This window comes from Caretta caretta, chromosome 23 (genome assembly GCF_965140235.1).
Source record: "Caretta caretta isolate rCarCar2 chromosome 23, rCarCar1.hap1, whole genome shotgun sequence".
Lineage (NCBI taxonomy): Eukaryota > Metazoa > Chordata > Testudines > Cheloniidae > Caretta > Caretta caretta.
Genome location: NC_134228.1, coordinates 2,524,997 through 2,545,168, shown reverse-complemented (window position 1 = coordinate 2,545,168; position 20,172 = coordinate 2,524,997). Strand labels below are relative to the sequence as shown.

General features: G+C 57.3%; 1 protein-coding gene across 2 annotated transcripts in view; it reads right to left on the bottom strand.

The window, feature by feature from the left end:
* SLC8A2 (solute carrier family 8 member A2) overlaps positions 1–20,172 on the bottom strand; it is an 82,218-nt gene that overhangs the window by 13,998 nt on the left and 48,048 nt on the right. The gene's annotated exons all lie outside the window — the stretch shown is intronic.

Below are 20,172 nucleotides of genomic sequence, written 5' to 3'. Positions count from 1 at the left end.
AGTGTCCTGGCAATGAACTGACGTACGTAATAGGTACGTGAGATACATTTAAGGCTCGCCTGCTTGCTTGCCTATATATATATATATATATATATATATATATATATTGCTCTTATAAGTTTCTTATTTTCTTATAGGTTTATTTGTTTGATTATAACAGGGTTATATTAGGGTATATTTTGGCTGTAACACAAGGGACCTGCGGGCCACATTCTGTATGATCCAAATACGGCTGCAACCTTTCACACAGAGGATGCGTTAAAGCAGGTTGGCAGAGGGGCTTTCCTACGTTCAGACCCTTTCAGCTTCTCAGGTGCCCCACAACTTGGAACTTGGAAAGAAGCGAAAGAACCAGTCAGGACAGAAATAGCCAACGTGATACCCAGCCACAGAAGGGCCGTGGTAATGAATGGACGTGTGTGATAGTAAGTTGAGATCATTGACATACCAGCCTATCGGAAAAAGACAGCCCAATGTTCGTGAGGTGAGGAAATACAAATAAGGGAAAGGGGGAAACTCCCCTACTGAATATGCATCGAACATAGCGGTGTCCGCGTAAAGTGGCATCCCAGCCCAGGGGCGGTAGGAGAGAGAGCTGCCGTCCTTGGGAGCCGCCAGGGTGACGGGCACTGGTGAGGATGAGGAAGGTGATGGTGATGAGGAAGACGATGGCTGACATTTCAGGCTGTTCTAGAGGAGATGGGGTGAGGAGATGGAAGTGCAGACGGACGTTGTGTCCTATCTCGATCGGCCTTACTGCGTTGGGGGGGTTGCAACTGTGCTGTATGTATTAACACACGACATTTGTTATTATAAAAGAGTTCCCATCGTGGGAGCGGTGCACCTGTGCACGTCGGGGTTCCCAACGAGAGAATAATTTAAATAACACTGGGCCTGATCTTGGGACAAGAACCTGCCAACCCCCAAGGTGATAGTGGGGATTCTTAAGTCATCAATATAACGAACACAGAATCTAAGCTCAGGTTACACCACGCCATCTTGGTTGCTACTGGCCTGGGCTTTGCTCAGTGCTGCTCAGGATTGGCCCAGACTAAGGACTGGGTCGAGGGTGAGATACTTCAGTGGAGCAAGAGGGTTATTGTTATTTAATCAAACTGTGGGTCAGGCCCCAAAGTCAGTCTCTACCCCATTTTAATGGGTCACCAGGGCTGGTGTTAGACTTGCTGGGGCCCGGGACTGAAGCCAGTTCCTGACCCCCACCACCGGGGGATGAAGGCGATGCCTGAGGAACCGCTGCACAGACCCTGGCCGAGATCAGGGCCCCGTCGCACTGGGCGCTGCCCAGACCCTGACTGAGATCAGGGCCCCGTCGCACCGGGCGCTGCCCAGACCCTGGCCGAGATCAGGGCCCCGTCGCACCGGGCGCTGCCCAGACCCCTGCCGAGATTGGGGCCCCGTCGCGCCGGGCACTGCCCAGACCCCAACTGAGATCAGGGCTCCATTGTGCCAGGCGCTGCCCAGACCCCAACTGAGATCAGGGCTCCATTGTGCCAGGCGCTGCCCAGACCCCGGCCGAGATCAGAGCCCCATCGTGCCTAGCACTTGTGATCTTTCTTGAGATATTTGCTGTCTCTTCCTTCCTTCACAGCGCCCCACTCCCTTTGTTCCCGGGACGAGCCTGTGAACGGTTTGCCAGAGCGGTACTTTAATATTCCACAGGCCCAAGATCTTGTTCGGGAAGCATCTCACTGCGGGAGGCAAACAAACATCCGGGCTAGCAGTTAGCTCCTCGCGATCCTGTGCACCAAACCCTGCCCGATGGGATGTGCAATATGCAGGCGCACGCCTGGCTGGGTCAGAGGATGGGATTATACATCGGAGGTTTTGGAGGCTGGCCAGCGAGGGGAAGTGTGCTCAGCGTGTGTGCTGATGCACAGGCAGGAGCGGGGATCCCCAGCCCATCGCCCCCCACCTTCAGCGCGCCCAGGTCGGCACGGGAGAGATCTGCAGCCCAAATCCACAAGGGGGCTGGGACGCTGCAACGCTGAGCATTGCAATGCCGGGCTCCGAGGGGCCGAGCCCCCCAGTGGAATCCACAAAGCCGGTGCTGGGCACGCGGGATCTCCAGACAGCAAATGGGACAGGGGCGGGAGACAGACCCCTAGGAGCCTGATCCAGAAAAGCCGCCCCGCTTGGCGGGGAGCTACCCAAGCTAGCCAATAGCAGATGCCGAGGGGAGGGGTTTGTCCTACGCCCCACCCCCTGTGGGGAGTTCAGGACCATGCTACTGTCCTGGGGAGGGGGGCAGTTGTGCACCACCGCCACCTACTGCGTGGAATCAGAACTTCTCAGCCGCGTGTCAGGCCCCTACGCCGCCAGGGCGATTCTCCTTTAGCTCAAGGCCCGGGGTCTGCTGGAGCAGGAAGGCCGGGAGTTCGGCCTTCTACTCCCCTCTTGAAAGCCACAAGAGCGAGCTCGGCCGAGGGATTCCCCAGGGCGCATTGGGGCTGGGGTGGTACCAGTCTCCCAAAGCACTGAACATTGCTTGCCCAGTATGGTTCCCGAGCAACCAGAAGCAGGAGTGGCCATGGAAACGGCTAGCGTCTCCCCCCACCCCCACCCCGGTCTGGTGCAAAGAGGGTACCTTAGCAGCTATGGGTCTGAGGGTCTGGGCACCCCTTCCCTACGCACGCTCCTCTCCTTTGTGCTCGGTGAGCTACACAGTAGGGGGTGTTGCAATGAATCAGCCCCTGATCTTGGGGGATGCCGCGCTGGGGGCCCTCCTTGGATGAGCACTGTCAGCTGCCTCATCTGGTGTCACTCACCTCCCGCCCCGCCCGGGAAGCCAGTCTGATTAAGGGAAGGCTCATCTGCAGGCAGAACAATCTCCAGGCAAACTGGAGGAAGGAGATAATTTCCCGATGAATAATTTAATCTGCGGCTCTGAGATGAGAGTTTTCGGTTTATGTTTTTTCCACCCCAGAAGCCAAAGGGGGTGTGGGAGACTCTCCCTTTGCAAACCTCTTTCTTGGCCTTCTCAGAACTCTGTAAGCTCAGCGAGGCAACCCGGGGGGCAATCAGCTGCGGGGATTGGTGCTAAGCGGGGCGGGGGGAGGCGGGCGCTCTTCCTGGGAGAAAGGGAAGGAGAAAGACACTAAATAAAGGAGAGAAGAAAATAGACCTTTCAACCCTCTGGGTTCCTCTGCGATAGTGGATTCTGATCCCCACCCCTCAAGCCTCTGCAACTGGCTCTCTATGACACTCAGACCCCTCCACGCGACTCTGGGTGGGAATGAGCCCCTGACAATCTCCCCCCACCTATGCAGAGGGCCTCTGGTGTGAGGGCTCTGCTCCTGGCGTAGGGGGCGGAACAGGGGCATGGCCAGTGCACACTGCACTGTGGCTATTCTCATGCCCATGTGGGGGAATGGAGCATGTGCTAGAGCAGCCTTGGGGCTGCTCTAACTTACACTGAGGGGGAGGGGGAGGCAGGGTGCTGCACAACCACAGAATGCTGTCAGAGCAACGGAGGCTTTAAGCTCCCACCCACCCTGTCTCTGCCCCAAGCACAGGAGCAGAGAATCAGGTCCTCTATTGCTATATTGTCACTGTCATCCATTCTTTAAAGCAAGACCCCTTGCAGCTCCCCCTCCACACATGTATCCCTGTTGAACCAACCTCTGTGCTCCCGGAAGCACCATATCCCTGGCACCGCACTGGGGCATTGGGAGGGGAGAGCGACCCCTGGTGAGCCCCTACCCCCTGCAGCCCAGCACCCCTAGAACCAACAGCAATGGGAGTTGTGCCCCAGGACACAAAGACAACTCGGTGGCTTTCCTCCCTGCTTCAGGGCTAAGGTGCAAGAGCCGTGACAGCCTCATTGTTAAGGCACTGGGCATGGACTCAGGAGATCTAGGTTCAGTTCTCACCTGTGCGATCTTGCACAAGTTGCTTCATGCCTCGGTTTCCTCATCTGTAAAATGGGAAGAATGACCTTCCTATTTAGACTAGAAGCTCTGCAGGACAGGGACTGGTTCTCAGTCTGTCTGTGCAGTGCCTGGCACAATGTGGGCCCTGATCTCAGTCGGGGTCTGTGCAGCACCCGGCACAAGGGAGCCCTGATCCCATTTGGGTTTGTCTACGTGAGCAAATTGACCAGAATGGCTATTTTGCAATATCTCCCCACTCGGACTCCCTATTCAGACACAAAACAGAGTAATGAATCTGGAAGAAAATCACTTTTATTCCTGCAGAGAATGTCCATGTGGGGGGGTTATTCCCGAAGAGGTAGATTATCCTGGAATAGCCACACAAGTCCTTTCCTCGACTCCGTCAAGCCTCTAGTGACTGGATCTAGCTAGGGCAGCAAACTACAGATGTTCTGCAGTTCAGGAGAGCACTCCTTTCCTCCTGCATCCACTCTAACTCCCTGTTCATCCCAGCCTCTCTCATAGCCATCCATTCCCCCCAGATCCCTCTCCCATCCTATATCTCTCCCCTCCGTCCCCTCCCCCACAACCCCTCTGACTCATTTTCAGGTCTATGTTCTCTCTGCGGCTCGACAGAGTAGCTGCTTTTCGTGGTAATTATTCATTGCATCCCACCCACTGTTTGTTATTAAAAAAAAAAAAATCGGGAACATCTTCATATTCCTGAGTCATGAGAAACTGCCTCTTCTCCCAAGTGCACATCATTGAAGCAGCAAAGCGCCAAGGATTAGAGGCTGTGTGGTCTAGTAGGAAGGCCAATGGGCTCGGGGGTCAGGACCCCTGGGTTTGATCCCTAATCCGTGACTTTCCCCACTCTGTGCCTCAGTTTCCCCAGCTTTGGACTAGTTAGACCATGAGCTCAGAGCACCAATCTACCCTTGGCCAGTGTCCCACCTCCAGCCTTCCTGGAAAGGCTTAAAAATAAAACAGAATACACTGGGAACATTTTCTTTCCTTCCTGACCCCGGCCGGAGACTGGCCGCAGCCCTGAAGCATGAGATTTTGGGAACATAAAACATGGAGTGGAAGGGACGCCCATGTGCCGATTTCGCACCTGAGAATGCTCCAACTCATTCCAACAGTGGCAGAAGCTTGCAGCTCCGGCAGCCTGGATCTCAGCACTCCAGCTGCATCCCTTCGGGAGCGAGAACCCCTTCCCACTCCTTCCCCGCATGATGCCTTTGTGTGTTTGGATGTGGATCCATGAAGCCACTGGAGAGGGAGAGCGCCGATATTTCTCTCCGGCTGCACACCCACGCTGCCGCAGCAGGCTTCACCGCCCAGGCATCATAAACTCAAGCAGGGAGGCAAAAATAATCCAGTTTCCCACACATAACATTTAAAGAGGCGCCCGAGGAAGCAACCTGGGGGTGCTAGAGGAAAGAGCTAGGCCCAGGCTGGGGTGAACCTCATGGGGATTCTCTATGGAGCCTGCTGGGCTCTAGACAGACCCCGGGGTTCTCTCTAGCTCCTAGATGGCACCACATGGGGGGCTGGGGCTGCATGGGGCGGGGCTCAAGTCATCTCTGCCCCCAGGGGCCCTGGGGGGGGGCAGAGAACAGCCAGAGCGCAGTGCACCCCAGCCATGCCGCCGATGCACCCTCTAGCCAGGGATTGTGAGCCGGTTGGGTGCAGGGCCCCTTAAGCAGCTCCACACTGGCCTGGGAGGCCCCCTGCAGGGGGCGGGGGCAGGATTCTCAGGGTCCGTTTCCATTCACTGTAAGACCCCGTTTCGCTATGGGGACATGACAGAGAGCCGGGCTCAGTGTGGGGCTTTGAGGGCAGAGGGTCCCCTGCCGAGGGGCCTGGTTCGCCACTGGGCCCAGGCCTCCCTGCGATGCTCAGGATGCAGCCGGCCAGCAGCGACTCCGCCCCGGGCTTGATTCCCCAGCAAAAGAGCTGCCACGTTTGGCTTGGCTCTCGTGACGGGCCCCTGGGGGCCACTGCTGGGTTCCCACAGGCACCAGGCCCAGCCACACGCACCCCAGAGCACAGGGAGCATCCCTCGAGAGCTCCCAGCCGATTGAAACACGGCTCCCATTGTGACAGGTTTCAGAGTAACAGCCGTGTTAGTCTGTATTCGCAAAAAGAAAAGGAGGACTTGTGGGGCTCAAGTCTGAAAAGCCCTGTAACAACTCCCCTGCTCCCGTTCAGCCTTTGTGTTCGCCAAAGCCATTTCAGTGGCAAACCACTGGATCATCCTGGCTCTCTTAAAACCCCTTAGTGGCAAGCGACCAGTGTTGTCAGTCCATGTGATTTCACTGCGAGTCTTGTAGCGGTCGGTGTCCGGAGTTTCCACAAGGATCTCAGATTTTTTCTTTTTTAAGAAGTTTCCAGCCTTCTGGGTTGTGGGGAAAAGCTGGAAAAATATCAGCCCGCAGACTCAGCAACGAGAAAGCCAAGAAAAAGAACCCTGGGTGCATTCTGCTTTTAAAAAATAATCTCATGACTTTTAAGCCAGTCTCACGATTTCGGGGGCCAGACTCATGATGCCGTGACTCCAAACGCTAAGGCAGCTCATGAGCTTGTAAATTACCTCCCTTTGCCAGGGGCCAGCTTGCATGTTGGCTGCTACCCCATCCGTGACTTTTCGTCTCACTTAATTATCTCATTTCCTCCTCTCTGGCTTCCCCTCTCCCCCCGATTTGTTAGGTCACTGAAATCTGACAGAACGCTCATCAGCTCTGTCTGGAGACAGGTCCAGCCACTGAGGAGTTTGCCATTTATTATGTGGATTACAGCAGTCCTGAAAGGACCAAGCAGAGGATCAGGGCCCTATTGCGCCAGGCGTTGCATATACACAGTGCGAGACAGTCCCTGGTCTCAAGAGAAAGCAGACAAAGCAAGGAGTATTACCCCATTGCACAGATGGGAAAACTGAGGCTGTGAGAGATGCAGTATTTTGCTTGTATCAGCGGCAGAGTAAGAACTGAATTCAGGTCCCCATCTAGTGCTTTAACCACCACGCTCTGGGCCTGGGCTTTGGAACAATGATCGCTGCAGCTGGCTCTAGAGACTCCATCCCTGCGTTTACCCTGAGGACGCGGCAGGACTTAGGGGGCTGGCCACTGAAGAGACACAACAGACACTGAGCCAGACCCTCCACAGCTGTCAATTGGTGTAACCCCTTCGACTCCAAAAGAGCAACACCGATTGGCACTGGCTGGAGATCCGGCCCCATTCATTGCCACCAACGGAGCTGCACCAATTCCCAGTGTTCGGCTCAGGATTGACCCCTCTGAGCTCACTGTTCTCGAGTCTCCAGCTGACGTACTGCTTGACTCCAATCTGTCCGGCGCCGCTCGATCTTCCGGATGCTTTCCCAGCAGGTCCTCAGGGGCTGGCGTACTCACTCTTGCCAGGACCGTCAGACCCTTCGTCTGATGCTAACGCAGCTCCCGCGCTTGGCTCTTAGAGGGGAGACAGATTGTTCCCAGCTCCCACTCCCCAGAGATGCGCCTGGCCCCCTTCCCTGTCTGTCTCACCCCTGACGTTACCCAAAGACGTCCTTCTCTGCCTCTCCCTGCATGCAGGCTGCTCAGAAAGGGCTTTTCCTTCTCTTCTCTTCCTCCCGCTCTTCCCAGTTCATCCAGTCCAACCCCCATTATTATTAGTAATAGGTGTATTACCATTCTGTCTAGTGGCCCCATTGTGCCGGGTGCTGCCCAGACCCCGACCGAGATCAGGGCCCCGTCACGCTGGGCGCTGCCCAGACCCCAGCCAAGATCAGGGCCCCGTCGTGCCAGGAGCTGCCCAGACCCCGGCCGAGATCAGGACCCCATTGTGCCAGGCGCTGCCCAGACCCCAACTGAGTGACAGTCCCTGCTGTGAAGAGCTCACAGTGTAAACAGACAAGACCAGGCAAAAGGTAGGAGGCGAAACAGAGGGGAAGTGACTTAACCAAGGTCACCCAGGAAGTTGGAGCCAGGAAAAGAACCCAGATCTCTTGACTAGTCCCCACTACCCACCTACCCCAGAGCACACTGCAGGCCTGATCCCGCGAGGTGACGAGCATCTTCATCAGCTGGGCACGTGTGTTTGTGTGAGCTGTACCCCTGCCCCCTACAGGATGTAATCAGAATTGCTCTAATGTGTGTCACAAGCCCTATACTGCTCGTGGGGGTTTCTCCTTGCGCTTAAGGAGCCGGGGGCTCTTGGAGCAGGTGGATCTAAGTTGTGATGCTGCTCTGAAGTTCCACCGGGCATTGTCAGCCCCTGGGTGCCTCACTCACTGCCTTTGCATTCCCCCGTCCCTTACAGATTTGGCCTCTCCGGTGCAGGAGCCGCCCAGCTCTGCTCCAACTGAGGGGAAATCCAGGTGCCTGTAAACTGGAGTCTTTCCCCATCAGCAGGGAAGGATCGCCATGGCAACACGCATCTCTCCTCGCTGACATTAAGCCCAGAGGAATCAATTACTGAAGCCGATCAGGGGAGTGGGACGGGGGGGGGCCCCATCAATTGAGGCTGTGGGGGGAGGGGAGAGGAGAAGAGAGAGGAGCATGCTGGGGGTAGGGAGTGCTAGAACTGAAACCTGAAGGGGTGTGGAGAGACAGACAGACAGACAGATGGGCCACAGGTGAATGATTCATCTGTCCAACCCCCATCCCGGAGGCTAGGTGCTGGGGGAAGGAGGTGCTGGTGTCCTCCACCCCACCGTGCTCTTCTTCTGAATCCCTGCCCTCAGCGTCTCACCCCATGTGACTTTGCAGCCAGGCCAGCTGGAGCTTCCAAGTGTCCCCACTTTCAGCATAAGCCAGCGCCGCTGCTAGGCCCCTTGCTGGGCAGCAGGATCAAGGCAGGGGCATTGGACCAAATGGGCTTTTAATAAAGTGGGACCTGTCAGGGGCGTAGCCACTTAGCACCCCAGGCCTGCCCAAATCTGAGCAGGGGTGTGTCGTGTTGCTACAGTGGCCCGGAGCGCCACGCGGGCACCTGCAAGCTCTGCGCCCGCCCTTCAGAAAGCTACTCCCTGGCAGCTCTGCCGGGCCACGCGGGTGCCCAGCTCGGCAGGTGAAGCCCTGGGCCTGGGGGCCCTAGGGCCAGGGAGAGGGTGCGGCTTCGGGGGAGACGCTGAGCTAGCAAGCGCTCGGGGGCAGCTCGTTGCCCGGCGGCACTCTCCGCACGGCTCGTCCCCTGCAGCGGCGAGGCCGGTCTCTCTGCAGCGCTCCCAGGAGAGGATGCACTGAGCGGGGGCGACACGGAGCAGAGTCCGGGGCAAGCTGCGCGCGCAGGCGGGCCCCTGTTTGTGCCCCCCGTGGCACAGCCAGAGCCGACCCCGCGCGGCCGGCAGGAGACGCAAGCCCCCAGCTGAAGGGCAGCAGCCCAGACCCCGCAACGAGGCCACAGCTCCCTGTCTTCCCCTGCAGCCGAGTCAGGGTGCAGCCCAGGGGATCAGCGCTCCCCGCCCCGGCCAGGCTGCACCGCACGGTCCATCCGTGCCCGTGCACCCGAAAATCAGCCCCCACCCAAATTTCCACTCCGAGCTATGCCACTGGGGTCTGCGCCCCACCTCTTTCGGAAAGACCCACCTGGCTCCACCCTCGTTGGAAGGCGGGGCTACATAGCTCCGCCCCTTTGGGGAGGAGTCATACAACTCCACCCTCTAAGTGTCCTAGTCTCCAACCTCTTCGGGGGTGGAGTCATGTAACCCTACCCCCCCTTTGCGGAATGCATTGTATGACCCCACCCCTTTGGGGGTGGGGCTAGGTGACTCCCCCCCTTTATGGGAGGAGGAGTTTAACCCCGCCCTCTTCATGGGCAAGGGCTATATAGCTCCTCCCCTTTGTGGAGGAAAGTCCTAGAGAGCCCCACCTCTTTTGTGGGTGTGGCTATGTAACTCCACCCCCTGTACAGGCAGGATTTAGTCCACCCTCTTTAGGGAAGGTCTGTAGTTTGGGTTGGTTATTACCTGATCCTGGGCTGGCCCCGCTGCTGGGTGGCCGCTGTGCCAGTCGTCCATACCATGGCACTGACCGGCTTCTGATCCACCTGGAGGGGTGAGACCTACCCATTCCCCGCCTCAGTCCCCTGCCTTTGAAAGGCCTGTAGATTTCTGCCCAGCAAGCGTCATCTTCGCCCACTTCTCCCCCGGCTAAATCTCCACAGAGCAGCAACAGGCATCGCCTCCAAGGGCCGCCGCGCCCACCGGGATTCCTTCCTCGGCTCGCCAGCCTGGGAAGGGGGGTCCCGGGGCAGGGCCTGCCAAAAAAACCCCTTTGCAAACTCATCAAGGAGAAGCGCCGAAGCTGCTCCTGATTGGATCCAACCGTCCAGCTATGAAATTTGGGTGTGCAGGGCCCTCAGCTTTCACAGCCTGCAGCCGCTACGGGAGCGCTGGGCTTGCATCCCGTGTGCGCTCCAGTGGGAAGACGCTCAGGGAGAAGCGAGAGAGAAATGCATGATGGAGTGACAGAGAGAGATGAAAGGAGGAGAGAGATCTAGACAGAGAAAAAGGAGAGGGAGGCACTCACAGCAAAAGGAAGCGGCAGGTTCCACGGCAGCTAAGACCAGATGTCCCATTTTATAGGGACAGTCCCGATATTTGGGGCTTTGTCTCATATAGGCCCCTATTACCCCCCACCCCCCGTCCTGGTTTTTCACACTTGCTGTCTGGTCATCCTACTAGCAGCTGAGCCGCTCACAATCAGGGCACCCCCAAGCCATTTGGCTTTAACTACTGTGGGATAGGCAAAGTGAAACCGCTCCCCTGGTGTGGCTGGAGTTATACCTGGATAAATGAGCTTGTACCAATGTAGCAAAGGGCACTGGCAAAAAGCTTTCATAGAGCAGGCTTAATGGATGCATTGATCCTCGCAAGCCTGCCTGCGAGCTAGGGAAGCATTCTCCCCATTGAACAGGTGGGGAAACTGAGGCACGGAAACACTGATGTCTGTTCTTCATGCAGGCTTTGTCCAGTATCACTGTGTCAGGCTAGGGGTGTGATTTTTGTTTGCCGATACTGTTACACTGGTGGATGCCCTCACGGTATAGCTTATTCCCCTTCCTCCACAGGGAGGCAGTCTGGCCCAGTGGATAGAGGACTGGATAGAAAAGTGGGTTTTATTCCCAGCCCCATCCCGAGCTTCGACAAATCACTTCCTCTCTCGGGGTGTGTCTACACAGCACACTCAGCCTGGGCTCTGAGTCAGGTCTGAGCCCAAGCCCCACTTCCATCCACATGCAGATCAGCCTGACTCGGGTCAGGCAGCCGTCAGGACCTGGGTCCTGCTAGTGCCGTGAGTCAGAGCCTGAGCCCTGCTGTGACCTGGGTCCAAGCTGGCCATTCTCCAATGTGGACGCAGCTCAAGCCACAGACCCGAGGCAGAAGGTGTGCGTGGCACGGTATGGATGTGTCAGCACGGCTGCGAGACCCGGGTTTACAACACAGTGCGGATGTTCAAGCGCGGGCTTGGAAACACTGAGTCCACAAGCCTGGGTCCCACAGACCCGGGTCTACAACGCAGTGCAGATAGACCGTCTGTGCCTCGGTTTCCCCATCTATACAATGGGTTTAACAATACCAACCTCCTTTGCAAAGCGCTTTGAGATCTGCTGATGGGTAGAGCTGGCGATGATTATTAGAGGCACATTTGTACAGTTATAACTGTGTCCAGACTCGGGAGACGATAGAGCAAGCAGCATAGTTACAGCAGGACGACCGCTGTGCGGAGGCAAAGCCTGAAAGGTCACACAGGAGCTAGACACACGGAGCCGTCTGTGCCAGAGGTGGAAAATCAATCCAGGTCCCCACACTCCCAAGACACATCATAATCCCTAGCTCCCAGATAGCCGTGCATCTCAAAGCACTTCACCAAAGGGGTCGGGATCATTATCCCCACTGTACAGGTGGGGAAACTGAGGCACAGAGCTGGGAAGCAACTTGCCCAAGGTCACCCGGAGGGCCAGTGGCCGAGCCAGGCCTAGGACTCCCAACTCTCCTACTTTATCCACTAGGTCGCACTGCCTCCTACCAAGGAAGCCAGCGGCCGGCTGGACTAGAGATGCAGCCAGCCGCTGCTAAGCCGTCTCTCATTCCCACCAATGGCAATCTGTGTCCTGTTGCTTTAAATATCTTGTGATTAGTCACATCTGCTGTCACCTGTGGGGTTTTTGCTTAAACGCTTCCCAACAATACGGTTTGTTTAGGTGCCAAGGCACCAGCTCCTCCCCCCGGCCCCAGACTCCTGCAGCAGGCGTGAGAGCCCGCGACAGACACGCTGGGAACGTGGGCGGATGCCACTGATTATTCCATTATTCAAGTGCCGTGTGGTCTGCTGAGATTTGTCGCTTTCACACACACACACACAGAGCGCAGGGAGACTCACTTATCGGCGCGCCCCAGAAACGCAGCCTCACGGCGCCTGATAAGAGCCACCCTCATCTCCCGATGAACAACAAGCAGGGGGATAAACCTCCCCCTCCCCAGCCATCTCAGCCTGGCACTCGCTACCAGCCAGGGCTGAGGAGCCAGGCGATAAAGGGCTCCCTTGCTATGGATCCAAGTGCTAGACAAATGAGGTAGTGGGTAGTGCAGGGCTCCTGGGTTCTATTCCGCCCCCCCCCCCCCGCCCCGAGAGTCAGGACTCCTGGGCTCTATTCTGGGCTCTGCGAAGCACATGGGGGATCTGGGCTGGTACCGAAGGTGGGGTCTGTTCCCAGCTCTGGGAGGGGAGTGAAGGGACTGGGGGTCAGGACTCCTGGGTTTCATGCATAGCTCTGGAAGGGGGTGGGGCTGGGAGGCAGGATGCCTGGGTTCTATTCCGTGCGCTGGGAGAGCAGAGTGATGTCGAGTGGTTAGAGCAGTGGGGTGCACGGCCACGGAGGTCAGGGCTGCTGGATTCTGTTGCCAGCCCTTTCCTGACTCGAGGCACTTCCCTGCTCCGTGCCTTGGTTTCCCCATTGATACAATGAGGATGACACCAACCCGCCTCCCAGGGGATGCTGTGAAGATCAATTCATATGTTCACAGACATCACTGCGTGTATCTGGGATTCAGATGAATCTCGGATAGATACATAAAGGGACCGACAGACCGACCGACAGACAGACAGACCGACAGGGTGCTCTGAGATCGGCCCATAGAAGGGGCTCTAGAAAGGCAACAAGAAGCACAGATTGTGTTACAGGTCAGTGTTGCACACGGTTTGTATCACCGGTAGAGGCAGCCAGCGACCCCAGACTACAACTGCTCCAGCACGCTCTAGAAACGCAGCCTTTGATTATCATGTGTATTACCATAGCAGCCAGAGCCGAGCTCAGGGCCCCGTCGCGCCGGGCGCTGCCCAGACCCTGGCCGAGATCAGGGCCCCGTCGCGCCGGGCGCTGCCCAGACCCTGGCCGAGATCAGGGCCCCGTCGCGCCGGGCGCTGCCCAGACCCTGGCCGAGATCAGGGCCCCGTCGCGCCGGGCGCTGCCCAGACCCTGGCCGAGATCAGGGCCCCGTCGCGCTGGGTGCTGCTCAGACCCTGGCCGAGATCAGGGCCCCGTCGCGCTGGGTGCTGCTCAGACCCTGGCCGAGATCAGGGCCCCGTCGCGCCGGGTGCTGCTCAGACCCTGGCCGAGATCAGGGCCCCGTTGCGCCGGGTGCTGCTCAGACCCTGGCCGAGATCAGGGCCCCATCGCGCCGGGTGCTGCTTAGACCCTGGCCGAGATCAGAGCCCCATCGCACCGGGCAGTGCCCAGACCCTGGCTGAGATCAGGGTCCCGTTGGGCCGGGCGCTGCTCAGACCCTGGCTGAGATCAGGGCCCCGTCGCGCCGGGTGCTGCTCAGATCCTGGCCGAGATCAGGGTCCCGTTGGGCCGGGCGCTGCTCAGACCCTGGCTGAGATCAGGGCCCCGTCGCGCCGGGTGCTGCTCAGACCCTGGCCGAGATCAGGGCCCCGTCGCACCGGGTGCTGCTCAGACCCTGGCCGAGATCAGGGCCCCATCGCACCGGGCAGTGCACAGCTGAGATCGGGGCCCCGCGTTATGACTGGGGCTGGGGCAGTCAGGACTAGTGGTGGGAGCACTGGCGGTCAAAGGCCGGGAACAGCGCCGAAGGTCAGAGCTGGAGTCAGGAGTCAGAGCCGGGCCCAGGGGCCCAAGGGCAAGCCAAGAGGCCGGCCCATCACTCTGGCCGGCAGGGCACCTAGAGGGCCTGGACCAACCAGGGGCCATGAGGGACACTGTCAGTCCAGCTTCCCGGGATAGCGGTAGTCATCTCTGTGCAACGCACACAGCCCTGCCGGGGCTGCCGGGGAGTGGTGCCGGCCATCCTGCAGACCCCCCCATCCCCGGCCCATGTGATGCCAGCGACCTGGCTGGCATTTTAACCCCGACGCCCATTGCCGGAGCAAGTCCCTTCTTCTTTGGTGTTCGGCTCCCCACTAACCAAGCGAAACGAGCCAGAGACAGAGCTCATGAATATTTCACCTCCGGCTAAAATACTGATCCGGGCCCCTCACCTGCTGCCGGCGACGGGAGCTGAATTGAGACATCGGCCGCGCCGGTTCTGAGACAGTCCCGGATTTCTCACTCGGCAGCAGCGTGGGAGGACAGAGATTAAATCCGTGGTGCTGGACTCCCTTCCTGGAGAATCCTGCCTGAGATACTGCCATCCTGTCCAGAACAGCTGCTAGAGAGACTAGTCTCTATGCCCAGGCTCCATTCTCCGTCCTGCTCAGTGGATCGGGGATATGGCTGAGTTCTGAGCTGTAGGGCCCGTCAGGGGCAGCGTGGGAGTTGTAGGAAGTAGCGTCCTAGTGTCAGAATGCATTGTACGTGTGTAAGGGTAGGAGTTGTGTCTCGGGGTGTTGGGCAGGCAGGGGTAGCCTGCCTCCGTAGGATTGAGGGGTGTGATGGGTAGGAGTGGCCTGTGCATTAACATTAGGGCTAGCAAGTAGCAGGGTCACTGACATGGAGCGGAGAAATTACTGTGACTCACGCATCTCTCATCACTTTGTAATGGTCATTTCTGGACTCGTTGGGCCTGTTCACTGCCCCCCAGCCCCCCACGAGCCCAGCTGCATTTGCAAACACTTTGAACTGATGTGAACAATCACCCGGGGGAATTGCTAATAACACTCTGCCTCTCTCCCATCCTCCCCTGCACGGCGCGATTCACTTCCCGGCTGAGAAGGACGATTGCTTTCCAGGCTCTGTCGACGGTGGCATAAAACCCGTTGGAAGCCGTGCCCCGGCTTCGGCTGGGTGAGACCAACGTAGCTCTTTCACGTAACTCTTTCCAGCCCCGCAGTCATTTCGTTGATCCTCTCTCACCTCTCCAACCTCCCCTGGCTCACACACTTCAGTCTCCCTCCTTTGCTCCTTTTGGTCCCACCTTCCCTTTGGCAGGAGTCTGACAGCCCCTGGCCTCCATTAGCTCCCTCAGCGACGGGGACCCACAAGACCTGAGGTCAGAGGAAGCGTTATCGGCGCCAAATCCCGCAGCATGTCCCGTTTCCTGCCTGAGTCATTTTGGGGGGGCCCCTCCTTTTGCGGTCTTTGTCCCACGTTGCATCTCAGGCCTGGGTTCAGCCAATAGCCTCCCTGCTATCGGTACCCAAGTTAGCTAGATTAAAGCTAACTCGGGCACGTCTACCCGGGCTACCATCAATTCTCCGATGGCAGTGTAGACACACCCCTACGCCGTTATTTACCTCCTCACTTCTTCTGAGCTCCGTTCCCACACAAGGTTGCAAACTAACCAACCATTGAATCATAGAATCGTAGGACTGGAAGGGACCTCGAGCGGTATCTAGTCCAGTCCCCTGCCCTCATGGCGGGACTCAGTATTATCTAGACCATCCCTGACAGGGGTTTGTCCAACCTGCTCTTAAAAATCTACAACAATGGAGATTTCACAACCTCCCTGGGCAATTTATTCCAGTGCTTCACCACCCTGGCGGCTAGAAAGTTTTTCCTAATGTCCAACCTAAATTGCCCTTGCTGCAATTTAAGCCCACTGCTTCTTGTCCTATCCTTGGAGGTTAAGGAGAACAATTTTTCTCCCTCCTCTTGTAACAACCTTCTATGTACTTGAGAACTGTTATCATGCCCCCTCTCAGTCTTCTCTTCTCCAGACCAAAGAAACCCAACTTTTTCAATCTTTCCTCATCGGTCATGTTTTCTAGACCTTTAATCATTTTTGTTGCTCTTCTCTGGACTTTCTCCAATTTGTCCACATCCTTCCTGAAATGTGGCACCCAGAACTGGACACAATACTCCAGCTGAGGCTTAATCAGCATGGAGTAGAGCGGAAGAATTACTTCTCGTGTCTTGCTTACAACACTCCTGCTGATACATCCCAGAACGATGTTTGCTTTTTTTGCAGCAGAGTTACCCCGTAGCTTGTGATCCACGATGACCCCCAGATCCCTTGCCACAGTACCAACTAGAGAAGCACTAATGATGCAAAACTCTGAGGACAGCTCTGTTTCAATTTTCGCTCTTTGGTTCTACAATGTGTGCGGGGGGAGGGGGAGGGGAGAATCAACCCACCTGCCCTAAGCAGTTTATACATTTGAATTAACGAATTGACAAGCCTCCCAAGCAGCTGACACTCCCCGCTCTTCCCTGGATAATTTTCCAAAGATAAAAACACACTTTGCAGGCAGGCATGCTAGCTGGTGGCTTTCACATGTCGTTAATGTCTCTCTCTCTCTTCCTAATACCTGAAGTTCTTTGAGCTTGTCAACTTTAATAACTAGTGTCGGATTGCAATTTTTCTCCCCCTCTCAGAAGCCAGGCAGCCATTAATTTCAATTTGCAAGCAGGCGAGCCCGGACAGAAAGTTATCACCGAGTTATTTGCTCTGCCATTGAATGAGATCCAAGAGGAGTGAAATGCTGGAAATGTCATGAGGAAGAGAGTGTGTGTGTGTGTGCTAGGTTGGAACTTGGGAAGCATGAGTTCAAATCCTCCCTGTTGTGTTGGGTACATTACTTTTCCTCTCTGTGCCTCAGCTGCCCACCTGGAAAGAGTTTAATTTGCATATCACGGTGACTCATGGGAGTTGTAGTTCACGTGCCTCGTGTCCCCATTCTCCTCTATGGGCTGGGCCCTGCCAGCTGGACTACATCTCCCATGATGCCTCTGCCTCCCCTCAGAATCCCATCAGTGAAGCATCATGGGAGATGTAGTCCTGACCTACAGAGGAGACTAGACCTATGAGGCCCTGGAACTGCGACGCCCATGAGGGACCGTGGCAGCCCTTTCAAATCAAAATATTTTGGGATGAGATACTGACCAGAAATCAGAGGGGCTGAGAGATCATGAGCCCCCTGGGGACACTGAGTTACAGAGGGACCAGGTGACTTGCCCAGGGAGTCTGAGGCAAAGCAGGAGATGAATCCAGATTTCCAAAATCCCAGCCGTGATCATAGTACCTTCCTTCCCTCTACCAATGCCCCCCATAGCCGCATGGGTGAGCCTTTCAAACCCCCCAAGCGCCCTCGGCCTGTTGGTTCCGTACAGCCCCACATGATGCTCCGTAACCAACAGAGCCACTCAGCATTTTCCCACGGAACGAGGCTCTTTCCCCCTCAAAAAACCAGGCGGCGTTCTCCCCGCTTGGCCACTATTTCTGATTTTCTGCGGGGAGCATCAAATTGGTTTTTCCTCTAAAATCCTTGGCTCTTTCGACTTTTCAATTCGAGCCAAGATCTCAAGAGCTGAGATTCCCCGTGGGATGGAAATGCCTAGTTTCCAGCCACCCTGGGAATACACAGCCGTTGCTGTCCATGGTGCTGAAAGCAAAAACCCAGCTCCCGTTAGATCTGCTACTGCCAAGGGCGACTTTTACCAGCGGAGACCCTCAAGTGACCCTCAGGGCTGCCTGGCTGGCTAACCCGTCCAGGAAACAGCTACATAGGAGTAGGTAATCAAGGAAACCCATCAATCTGATTCCACGCCACGCTTCTCCGGCTCGGCTAGACAGAGACCTAGCCATGGCAGCCGCTGGGCCTTTGACACACCGGCCCCATGGGGTGGAAGGGGTCCTGGAGTTGCTAAGTAACAGCTGATCTTTGTTGCGGGGACTGGATATTTTGGGACGCATGTTCTGCCGGGAGGTGGCAGCTACGGCAGGGAGTTATAGTCAAGGGGGTGAAATGTCTGGCACCTGGGGCTCTGTGACAACCAGCTCTGCTGGCCTGCTTGTTTCCATACACCAGTCTAGCACCATGTCTCTGCCTTGCTATGGAGAAAAAAAACATAGCTAGTGGGTAAGATTAGGGAGAGTGGACACCAGGACTCCTGGGTTCTGTACTTGGCTCTGGCAGGGGAGTGGGATCTAGTGGTTAGAGCAGAGGGAGATGGGAGCCAGGACTCCTGGGTTCTATCCCCAGCTCTGGGAGAGGATTGGGGTCTAGTGGTGAGAGCAGGGAGGACTGGGAGCCAAGACTCCTGGGTTCTGTGGCCAGCACTGGGAGTGGAGTAGGGTCTAGATTACAGCACGGAACAGGAGACAGAACCCTTGGGTGCTATTCTCCATTCTGGAAAGGGGTGGGGGGGTCTCATTATTAGGGTAGGGGGGAGACGTCTGGACTCCTGGGTTCTGTGTCCCTGTCTGTGTGAGATGGGGTACACAGGCTGGGCTCCCCAGAGGGCAGAAACAGAACAAGCCCGTGGAGGTGGCGACAACAAGGAAAGCCTTGTTGATGTGGAACCCCCAAATCCAGCTCCCAGACCCGGCCCGGGCTCAGAGGGCTCCGATCCCAGGGCTGCGGCTGAGCCATCCCCACCTGGGAGTGCGAGGGGGCAGAGGGGTTTCCCAGGGCGGCAGTCTGAGCACCTCCTGGGCGCCTGCCTGCTTGGCGTGTAACGAACGAGGCGGACATCCGACGTGCGTCTGCCTCTGAAACAAGATGTCAGCTGCAGCCAGCGCCGGGAGCGACGCCAGGAGCGAGTCGCTGATCAATCACGCCGCGGACGGACCGCCGTGCAGTCAATTTGTTTGGATTCGCAGCTACGCCCAGCCCCTCTGGCAGCACCGCGGGGCCTTAATGGATGTGGGGAGAGCTTCCGGAGCAGCTGCCACAGGGCTCAACACCAGAACTGCTCCCAGCCCCTGGCATAGGGGGTGGGTCAGGTGCATTGCACTGTGGCTATTCTCTGCCCCCCAGGGCCCATAGGGGGTGGATCAGGGGTATGGTCAGGGCGCGCTGTGCTGTGGCTTTTCTCTGCCCCACAAGGCCCATAGGGGGCAGACTGGGGGTGTGGCTGGGGCTACTCCCTGCCCCCCAGGACCCACAGGGGGGCAGACTGGGGGTGTGGCTGGGGCTATTCCCTGCCCCCCAGGACCCACAGGGGGCAGAGCTTTGGGCCTGCTCTAATTCCCACCGGGGGCCTAGCACAGCCCAGAATACAGGGAGCACAAAGAGGATCTGAGAGCCACCTGCCCCAAGCCCCAGGGCGGCATCACTGAGAATCAGGCCTCTGGTCCCCGGGGCGTCCTTCCCTTTACACCCCCTGGGCCTGGTCCAGTGGCAGCCGGTGCAAAGGCTCTGAAATTGGATCCTCGGGCAGCTGGAATCACAGCGACGTTTTCCCAGCAGAGCACGTGGCCACGCTGCTGGCTGCAGCCTGAGCTCTTGGGCTAGCCTCCCATCCGGCATTACTGCCACCGGGCTGGCTAGCCGCAGGTGCCCTCGCCCTGAGAGGGGCTCGCCACCCTGTTAATTACTGAGACACTTCCCACCTTCCCCGCCACTGCTCCCTCCGCCGGCTAGTCTCACACGTTGCCTAGAACCGTCCCGGTTTGATTTGGGGATCTGCTCCCAGCAAGCCACGTTCTGCCAGCCCTTCCGTGTTTCGGGCCATCGCACGTTCACAGCAGCCCCCAGACGCACCCTCAGCAGCGATGGATGGCGACACATACAGGCAAGGGCTCCTATCGGCCGTGAGTGGCACCTCGCCCACCGGGGCTCCCAGATGTAAGTCCCCAGCCCACCCTTGGCGCTGGTTCCCTTTCTCACAAGCTTCTGTTTCTTCCCCCAGGCTTTTGGATCAGCCAGATTTGTTTGACCAGGTGCCATAGATCCACTGTCAGAGCAGAGATTAGATGGAGATCCTTCTTCTACATGGTCGTTACTCAGCCGTGGATGCCCTGGGGGTGGGAGCCTGCAGGGGCGGAGAACGTCAATACTAACCGTGCGAGGGCGAGTGACAGAGAGCATCTGCACACAGCTGTGGGCTTGTGTGAGTAGCCGTGCTTGTGTGTCCGGCGGTGTCCGCAGGCATTTCT